The sequence below is a fragment of the Arvicanthis niloticus genome, chromosome 17 (genome assembly GCF_011762505.2).
Source record: "Arvicanthis niloticus isolate mArvNil1 chromosome 17, mArvNil1.pat.X, whole genome shotgun sequence".
Lineage (NCBI taxonomy): Eukaryota > Metazoa > Chordata > Mammalia > Rodentia > Muridae > Arvicanthis > Arvicanthis niloticus.
Genome location: NC_047674.1, coordinates 26,763,321 through 26,773,919, shown reverse-complemented (window position 1 = coordinate 26,773,919; position 10,599 = coordinate 26,763,321). Strand labels below are relative to the sequence as shown.

Sequence of the window (10,599 nt, the reverse complement as noted above, 5' to 3'; positions counted from 1 at the left end):
CCTGTTTCCTGCCTATAAAGGTGAAGGTCTAATGATTATATTATGTAAAGTCACAGAAGGAGGTCTAATGATTCTTTTATATATAAAATCATGGGCACAAGGTAACCAATATACTTAAGACAAAAGAGATTCTAAAGAAACAAATTAGGTGCGATGCCTTCGCATTCTGTTCAGCTACAATCTCCTAACACACAGACCGTGGATAATTCAAATACCATTCTGCTCATAGAAAGAAGCCTTGTTCTTACACCTTGATTCTGAACAACATCACATGCCGGCTGGGAGCATCTCCTCCTAGTGATATGGCAATCTACTGCAGAAAGGATAATCCCTTGGTTAAGCTCAATGATCAGTTTGATTGGATTAAGAAACACCCACAGGTGTTCATGGGGTGCAGCGATGAGTGACCTTCAGAGCTTTTCCAGAGAGGATCAATCCAGGGTCGAGAGACCCACTGTGAATGTGCATGGTGCCATCCCATGGGCCGGGATTTGTGGATAGATAAAGGGGAAAAGGCAGATATCAGCTGAGCATCCTCGTTCTCGTTCTCTCTGCTCCCGAAGCCACACAGATGGGACCCGGTCCCATAGCTGCTGGATGCTCACTCTTTGTCTTCTCAGCTGTGACCGTTGGACAGTGTGTGGAAATTAACCCTTCATTCCTTACATTGCTTTTGGTTATATTTTGGCACAGCAAGGAGAAAAGTAGAATGTCTTTTCTTTGGAGGGCAGAAGGCCTTTCTTTCCCTCCGGCCCTTAACAAAAATCTCACAAAACCGGACCCATTAGCAGCACTTTCAAACAACAACTAAATGCCAACTCTTGTTTGTATCACTTATTCATTTGTCATCTCTGGTGTTTGCAGCTCAGTTTCAAATCTTCTTTATCATAGTTAAATGTATGACACACTTATAGTTGTTCTTATATACATTTTTAAACATTTAATTTTCTGAAGTTGGACCTTCAATATGATATTGATCCCCAGCTGCCATTTGTGTGTTGTCTTTGACCACATCCCCTGTGTTGTGGGGGAGAAACAAGTGAATAAGATGAACATTTGAACACAGGCGGTGGCGAGGAGGAGGAAGCTTACCATAGAAACCACCGTTTACACTCTCCCCTCTTTCCTCCTCCTCCCTTACAATTCTGAGGATTTTTTTCACCTTCTTCCCACTTCTTCTCTTTATCCAGCTTGAAATGGAGCTGGATGGGTTCTTAAGTTCTTCTTCTCCTCTCCTCTGGCACTTCATGCATTTTTCATCTCCCGTTAATATTTATTCAGCACCACAATTAGGCAGGTGCGGTAGAGCAGGGAGAACCATGCGTAGCTACTTCAGCTACCCATGACTGAGAGCACAGATCGTCAGCAGCTCTCAACTTCTGAAATACCCAGGCTCCCCACACACTTGCAATCCACTTTCCAGCAGTCCGTCCATCTCAAGAGAAGCTCTACTGTCTTCCCTGCAGCTTTATGGTCTCTTGCGCACCATCATTCACCATTAAGTACTTTTCATTTAAGCTCTCTTCTTTGCCCTGAACATCATTTGTGGGTTAAAAAGTGAGGCCTGTAACTAGGAGAGGATTCTCTCTACAGTGGCTGCAAACAAAACCCTGAACCACAACCTTGGCCCTGGCTGGAATGAACTGTAGAAAAGGTATTGATTTGTGCAGATTCCCCTTTTATTCTGAGCTTCAAATTAATATCATGTGGTTCTCTCCCCCAAACTTTCATTAGTATATTCCTGGGCTCCTAGCTGGTTATGCCTCCAGGATTGGAGAAAACCTCAGGGTGGGGGGGGGGTGTGAGCACTGAAATCAAGCTCTCTTGGCAAAGGGAGAAAGAGGTGCTGCCTCAGCATCTGGGGTCAGCTCCAGTTCTCCAGCACTTTCCCAACAGGAATAGTGCATTCGAAGCATGGCTATTTTTGATGGGTGATGCCTTCAGGGCTTTCTGCTATGTTAAAGCAAATCCTGAGCCAAAGGAAGAAAGAGGGCCAGGGTGTGACCTCCTTGTCTGCAGGCGAGATGTATGTGCTTTTTTTGCATGGTTACTGAATCTTATACCCTGGATTCTATTTTTTTAGGCTTCATTTATATGGCCAGGAAAACCTTTGAGAGGAATATCCAGCAACTCACTAAACTCCTGACTAAGTGTATTAGTCAGGGTTCTCTAGAGTCATAGAACTTATGGGTAGTCTCTGTATAGTAAGAGACTTTGTTGATGACTTACAGCCTGTAGTCCAACTCCTCAACAATGGTCAACTGTGAATGGAAGTCCAAGGATCTAGCAATTTTTCAGTCCCACAAGGCAAGAAGAGGAAGAAGAGTGAGGCTTCTTTCTTCCTATGTCCTTATGTAGGTCCCCAGCAGAAGGTGTGGCCCAGATGAAAGGTGTGTACCAACAGACCTGGATCTGGGACTTGCCTCAGTCAGTCTCCTGGGATTTTAGGTGTGTACTACCTTGCCTGGGCCTAAGCTTTTCATAGCCACTATGCCTCAAGATCAGGATCACAGGTAAGCCTTCCAATTCTGGATTGTAGCTCATTCCAGATATAGTCAAGTTGACAACCAGGAATAGTCACCACAATCCACCCCTTGTCAACTGGACACAAACAGTATCTCATGTCTACATGAAACAATAACAACATCATGAATATGCCTAACATGATAAAACTATTCCTCATACAATCACAAATGCATTTGTAAATTTACAATGAGGTAATGTCCCTTAGGAACATTCTTCTAGTATCTCAACTGAAATACCTATTGATGTTAAGGAAATTGGAAGAAAGACAAATGTATTCTTAACTAAATAAAACAGAAGCATTCATGTTACTTTATAATCTTTGCTTCTGCAACTGGTTACGTGACATTAGTTGGTCTTTATAACTACCTTCCTCTACTACCCATTCTGTATTTCCTTTACCTTCAGCAAGCACCTCAGCAGGTCTAGGCTCTTTTCCTGGAGGAGTGACCCATACCTTCATTCCTAATGGGTCTGTGTCCTTTGTCATCCTGCTTGGGTTAGGCTGTTGTAGCTTACCATTGACTTTAATCACAGGACATGGTAGTACTAAGAGATCCCCTAAGGGATCTCCTGCACTCTAGACATAATCCATCTTACCTCCATTGTGGAGAGGCAATCCAATTTCCCCATGGTAATCTGGATTTATCATCGATACTAACACTGTTATTCCTTTCTTAGCCTGTTGGTTTAAGGGTATTAGAAGCCCAGAATGACCAGGGGGAAGTCTGAGCTTCCAGTTCAATGGAATGTTTGTTGTGGCTCCTGGTAGGAGCACTCTCCCCTCTGGAACCAAAACTTCTAGGCCAGCAGAACCTAGGATTGGGACAGGAAGCAAAAATTTTCCTAGAAGGTTACTAGGAGTGACAATGAGTGGAACTATTCCCTTTTCCATTCCTTGATTCCTGGACCCATGGATCCTAGCTATGGGAGACACCGTACCATATATCAGATGCTGATTCAAAGCATATACTGCCTTCTGAAGAACTCTGCCCCAGCCCTCCATGCTGCTGCCACCTAATTGGCACTGTAACTGCATCTTCAAAAGGCCCTTCCATCTATTTATCAGGCCAGCTGCTTCAGGATGGTGGAGAACATGGTAAGACCAGTGGATTCCATGATCATGGGCCACTGTCACACTTCTCTGGCTGTGAAATGAGTTCCTTGGTCAGAACCAATACGGTGTGGAATACCATGACAATGGAAGGCACTCTGTAAGTCCATAAATCACCATATTTTGGCAGAAGCATTACGTACAGGAAAGGAAAATCCATAACCAGAATAAATATTTACTCCAGTAAGAACAAAACGTCCTTTCCAGGGAGGAAGCAGTCCAATGTAGTCAACCTGCCACCAGCTTGCTGGCTGGTCACTTGGAGGAATGGTGCCATATCTAGGACTCAGTGTTGGTCTCTGCTGTTGGCAGATCTGGCATTCAGCAACAGCTGTAGCCAGGTCAGCCTTGAGTGGAAGTCCGTGTTGTTGAGTCCAAGGATAACCTGCATCTTGGACACCATGGCCACTTTGTTTACATGCCCACTGAGCAATGACAGGGATGGCTGGGGAAAGAGGCTGATGTCCACAGAACGGGTCATCCTGTCCACTTGATTATTGAACTCCTCAGCTGAAGTCATCTTTTGGCGAGCATTTACATGGGACACAAATATCTTCACATTCTCTGCCTATTTGGAGAGATCTATCCACATACTTCTTCCCCAGATGTCTTTCTCACTAATTTTTCAACTATGACCTTTCCAAGTCCCGGACCATCCAGCCAATCCATTGGCTACAGCCTATGAGGCAGTGAACAATTATACATCTGGCCATTTCTTCTTCCAGACAAACTATAATACCATGTGTACTGCCTGAAGTTCTGCCCACTGTGAAGATTTTCCTTCACCTGGATCTTTCAGGGTTGTCCCGGACAGGAGTTGTAATGCTGCAGTTGTCCACTTCTGGGTGTTGCTTGTATAACGTGCAAAGCCATCAGTAAACCAGGTCCTAGTCTTCTCTTCTTCAGTCAGCCGATCATAAGGAACATCCCATGAGGCTATAGGTGCATGCTTGGCAGCAGATAGCATAACTGGGGTAGAAACCATAGGCATTTGAGCAACTACTTCATGTAACTTGCTTGTCCCTTCAGGACCTGCTCTGGTCCAGTCCCATATATACCACTTCCATTTGATGCTGCTTTACATGTCCTACTTTCTGCTGCTATACATGTCCTACTTTATGACTTGGGGGGTCTGATAACACCCAGCTAGTGATGGGCAATTCAGGTTACATGGGACCTTGGTGTCCTATTGTCAAACATTCAGTTTCCAATAAGGCCCAATAGCAGGCCAAGAGCTGTTTTTCAAAGGGAGAATAGTTGTCTGCAGATGAAGGTAGAGCTTTGCTCCAAGTCCCAAAGGTCTCATCTGTGATTCACCTACAGGGGCCTGCCAGAGGCTCCAAACATCATCTCTATCTGTTACCAACACCTCAATTACCACCAGGACTGCTGGATCATATGGTCCAAGTGGTAGAGCAACCTGCATAGTAGCCTGGACCTGTTGAAGAGCCTTTTCCTGTTTCAGGCCCCACACAAAGCTAGCAGCTTTTTGAGTTACTTGGTAAATGGGCTTGAGTAACACACCCAGGTGAGGAATGTGCTGTCTCCAGAATCCAAATGGACCCACTAAACATTGTGCTTCTTGGTGGTGGGAGGGGCCAGGTGCAATAACTTCTCTTTCACATTAGAAGGAATATCTCTGCATGCCCCACTTCACTGGACTTTGTAGCGGGAAATTATCCTCAAAACTTGAGAGAAGCTAAGGTTGGAGGAGTAAGGAGTGGAAGAGGAGAAGGAAGAGGAGGCAGAGATGTAGGAGGATGGAGAACCACGCTTGGACCAATAGCAGTCCTGGGTAACAACTTATATCTAGGTCAGTTAATTGGTAAACACTTCCAATTGTGTGAGCATCTTGATATTTGAGCATTACCAAACATATAAAGCCATTGGTTAATCATTAAGCATTAAAGTCTCATTTTCTACCAGGTACCGTGTGGATGGCGGGATGGTCTGGGCTCAGCCCAGCCTTGTGGAGACAGTGTGGAAGATTGGCAGAGCCATTTCCTATGCTAGCCTCTTGTGGATGCCAGGGCCAGTGTTTCTAGCCTCTGGACTTTTCTAGCTGTGGTGCCCATGTGGCCTCTGGCTGGGGAACATGGCTGCAGAGCTAAGCAGAGCCGCCACCACTTAGATAGTCGGCCCAACAAAATGCCGTTTTAAATATTAACAGCAACAGGACTCCTAACAGTTTCACTGAGGTAGATGGCCCTTGAATTTTAGTTGGATTTACTTCCCATCTTCTGATATGCATATGTGTTAGCAATGAGTCCAAAGTGGTTGCCATTTCCTGCTCAATTGGTTCAATCAGCATAGTGTCATCAATATAGTGCACCAATGTGATATTCTGTGGAAGAGACAAACAATCAAGATCCCTTCTAACTAAGTTATGACACAGGGCAGGAGAGTTAATATATCCTTGAGGCAAAACTGTAAAGGTATACTGCTGGCCTTGCCAACTGAAAGCAAATTGCTTCTGATGGTCCTTATGGACAGGTACTGAGAAGAAGGCAGCAATGTGAACATAACTCAAGCTCTTTAGATAAAACAAATTTCTAGATATTTCTCTATGGGAGCTGTAAAACCATTGGAATTGTTTTCCAGGAGTCTAGATCCCACAAAGACTTTGTTTCTAAGACTAGTCTATGTTGTGTCTAACCACAAAACGAACATTTTTAATGCAGGGGACCACATTCCTTTGAACAATTTTCTTTGTGAAGAAATAAGCAAAGGTTGGGGATAACTGTAATTTTCCCCTAGTTTTTAAAAACAAATTGATATCTTGTTTATAAGTGACCTTGATTGCTATAGGAAGAGATTGGAACCCTGAGAAAATTAAAGTGTCTGATGCTATAGATATGTAGCGTCAGAGTGAAGGGATGGGTTAATGAACTCACGGGGATTAACGCTTACAGTAATCTACAAAGGAATGGGAATCTAAATCGCATTTTAGCACCGGGGAACTTACAGAGGCAATAATACTTTTGTGTCTGGAAAGCATTTAGAACTGCTAGTTTTATGTTTACAGATTTAATGTAATTTTGATGAATTATGGCTTTGGATGACTTAATTCGAGTTGACTCCATATCCTCTGCAATCTCTATTGCCTGTCTTCAGAAGGAACCAGTGAAGTTGCAGAGGAAAAAGGTATGGTGTCCAGGATTGAAGTAAGTGAAAAGGATCAGCTTATAAAGGATCCAGTTAATTCTAGACTGCATGTAACATGTATATATATATATGCATATATATATGTATATTTCACAAGTTGCCTATATACATTTTTTGCTTGTTTGTTTGTCTTAGACAAGATTTCCCTATGTGTTCCTGGCTGTCCTAGAGCTTGCTTTGTAAGCCATGTTGCCCTCAAACTCACAGCGATCTCTCTCCCTCTGCCTCCCAAGTGCTAGTATTAAAGGCATGCACCACCATGTTCAGCCTTGACTGTATACATTTTGAAATTAATCCACATGTTTTTTTTTTATTTCACGTTTTAACAAAAGGTTGAGTGGAACATAAGGACACAGAATGCATTTCTGGAAGACAGAGGAGGAAGAAATTTGAGAAGTAAGTTACTTTGGAGTTTACAGGGAACTGATTTTCAGACTCATGATTGTGCAATTTCAAATCTGATCCTGATTCGCGGTCAGTAAATGCAAAATATGTGACTCATGCAACGTAATGGTTTTGTATTCTTGACACAAATCATGAACATTACCAGCATATCTGCAAAGCTCCAGTCTCTCATCCTTTCTCCTGAAAAATCTTGTTTATGATGTACTTAGATGCTGCAGTCAGCTCTGCTCCTTCAGTTTTCAGTTTAGCCTGGTAAGTGTGCTTATTGTCCCAATTGAATACGGAGATGGAGTCTTAACGTGTTGAGCAACTGACTGGAAACCACACATATACGAAGCACAAAGCTAGGCTTTGGATCTATGGAATCACATTTACAGCTCGCTCTATAATCCCTAAGCCCTGCGTGGCACACATTTATCAATGTACACCGTGGGGTTGGAAGTGCAACTTGGTGCTTTGGAGCGGAGCAGATGTAAATGGCCCACCTGGGGACTGAACCCATGACCTTGGCATGATTAGCATAGCACTAACAGATGAGTGAATACCAGAAGCATTTTATCTAGAGTTCTCTCATATGACGAGTTTTTTGAGGGAAGGATATTCAAGTCAATAGGAAGCTATTAAACCTACTGAAGCACATAACACACAAAAACATGTTGGTCCTTTTTCCAGATTACTCTAAGAATTCAATATATATATATATATATATACACACGCAAGTTTTCATGTCCTATACCTGTGGGGTGTGTGTGTGTGTGTGTGTGTGCGTGTGTGTGCAAACACTCTAACTGAAGACATGAAATGTGGACTTGTCACATGTGTGCACTGATGCTTGCATGCCTTCCTGTTCTTAAATGATTAATACGCTGAGCGTGTGGGCTGTGTATATAATGACCGAGGCCTCACCGATTTTGCATTTAAATGTGACTTTTCCATTTTAAATTTGTTATCATGAAAACTCCAGATACGGAAAGATTTGATGTACTCCAAGTAGAAATTTACTTTGTTTAAATTGAGAGTAGTATGTTTCAAGTCTCCTAGGGGGTGCCTGGCCATACATTGCAGCCTAAAGTATAACAAAATAACACTTAGAACAAACTTGCCCTTTGTGTTTTGTAAAGGACACTGTACAGGGGTTAGTGGTATACAAGCAGTGCCAGTCTCCTAAGCAAGAAACCTACTAAGTGACCAACCCTAGTGGCATCAGATATACACAGTATGCTGGAAAAAGTGTCCTGAGATTTCTCCATCATCTTCCCAGTGATGAGTGGTGCACTATTCCAAAGTTATGGATTATTTATTCCTGGGATTCTTCATTTTCTATTTTCAGATCATATTAGGATTGCTGGAGCTTTGGGAAGCAAAGCCTCAAGTAAGAAGGGCCCACTGTGCTTTCCCATCCTTAAGCAGATGGAACCGGTCTCTGACTCTCCCTGCAAAACCTCTTTCAGGAGTCCTGGGTGTTTCTGCAGGACATTGGGGGGTTATTATCTCCACACTGCAAGCAGAAGATGGTATTCTTCTGGCCAGTTTTGCTCTGTTCACTAATTTAACTCATGTTTCAATTCAGTTGAGATTGTACATAATGGGGTATTGGAAACGGCCGGGAATTGCAAGTCTTTCCCCGATCAGCAGTTGTTACTAGTGAGGCTAACTGAAATGAAGCCAAGCCCTATGTCCAGGAGAAGGGGCAAGAGTCAAGGCAAGTACATCGTCCTCACCCCCCACCCCCCAACAGCAATCCATTTCTCATCTCCACGCGTTTCTGAATCCAAGTAAGAAAAGGAAGGAAAAAAAAAAATCTTAAAAGCGCTTGCCATATTCTTAGTACCATTTGCCTTGACAGGAAAAACAACAGCCTCTTGCCTCTTCAGCTTGTTCCTCATCAGCGAGCTCTTCCCCAAACAAGACACTGCACATCAGCCATTTGGGATCTCTTCCATCCGTGTTGTAACGCGCTCTTCCGTGCAGTTTGTACTCAATGCAGCTTGTGCCGCCGCCAAGAGCAAGGCGTTGGTAATCTGGGCACCCACAGTTGTGATGAGGCATCTTCAGTGCCGTCGTCCAAATCAAATATTTGGCTGTGCTTCTTCAGATGCGATATCTCATATTGTCACTGTGGTGCTGGCAGATCGGGGAACTTGGGCAGGAAGGGAAGAGCCCAAGAGGGTGGATGTGGGAAGAGGAGGAGTGAAGTGGGGGAGAAGGGGAGGGGAAGGAGAAAAGAGACCCTGCCTGTGTTGGATCTTTCAGTCGAGCGTCCCTACCTCTACCAAGTTTGGACAGGAGCCAGGTATGCATAAGACTCGGACAAAAGAACAGTACACAGGGTGAGTTGGCTTTCTGATACGGGAGAGTCCCTCAGCTACCGCTATTGGTATTTTAGCATGATTTTATAGCTTCTCCTTCTCTGCTAGCATGCATGGAGATGTGAGGCCATACCTCTGACCAGTATCCTCCAGCAAATACAAGAGGCTGTGCTTATAATTTATTTGTTTATTCTTATTATTGTTGTTTGTTCGATGCACAGTCTCTGTAGCCCAGACTTGCCTGGAACTCATAGTACCCCAGGGATTCCGCACACATCCCAGCTCCTTTGGTTCTTGCGGCAAGCCTGTAAACTAAGAGAATACCTCAGGAGCATCGCTGCCTTCTTTCCACAGAAGAAATCCTAAGATCTGAAAGAGCTGATGGCCGAGAGACAAACAGTGGACGAAATCTTTTCAATACCTCCATCTACTCCTCAGTCAGCTCCCTTGCATCCCCTGCAGCTGTGACTTCCCACTGAGAAAAGCTTTACAGATCCATGAGGAAACATGATTTTATATCAGAAAGGCACTACATTGGGGTTAGGGGAATTTTAAGACGGGAGAACCTTGCAGCTGGAGGGATGAGTCAGTGGGTCAGAGTGCTTGGTATACAAGCATGAGGATCTGAGTTTGGTACCCATGTACAACACCAGGCATGTAACATCAACACTGTGGAGATGGAGACAGGGGGATCTTAGGAGCTTGCTGGTCAACCAGCCTGGTTGAAACACGGAGCTGCTAGTTTAGTGAAAGGCATGTCTTAAAGAAATAAGGAAGAAAGCAACAGAGGGAACACTGATACTCTGTTCTGATCTCCACATGTACAACACACACACACACACACACACACACACACACACACACACATAATAAAACTAACTCTCAATAAAGTGGTGTGTGTGTTTAAGTATATGAACATATATAAACAGGTTTGCATGCACACATTCATATGTCTGGGTACCTGTGGAAGCAAAACAAGGCCATCGAATTCCCTAGAGCTGGAGTTAACAAGCAGTTGATAGCCACCTGATGCAGATGCAGGCAACCTTACAAGGATTCTCTGCAAGAGCAGCAAGCACTGTT

At 43.7% G+C, this 10,599-nt stretch overlaps 1 pseudogene; it reads right to left on the bottom strand.

The window, feature by feature from the left end:
- Positions 1–3,103: 3,103 nt before the first annotated feature.
- On the bottom strand, positions 3,104–9,256 carry LOC117722753 (uncharacterized; annotated as a pseudogene).
- Positions 9,257–10,599: the final 1,343 nt, after the last annotated feature.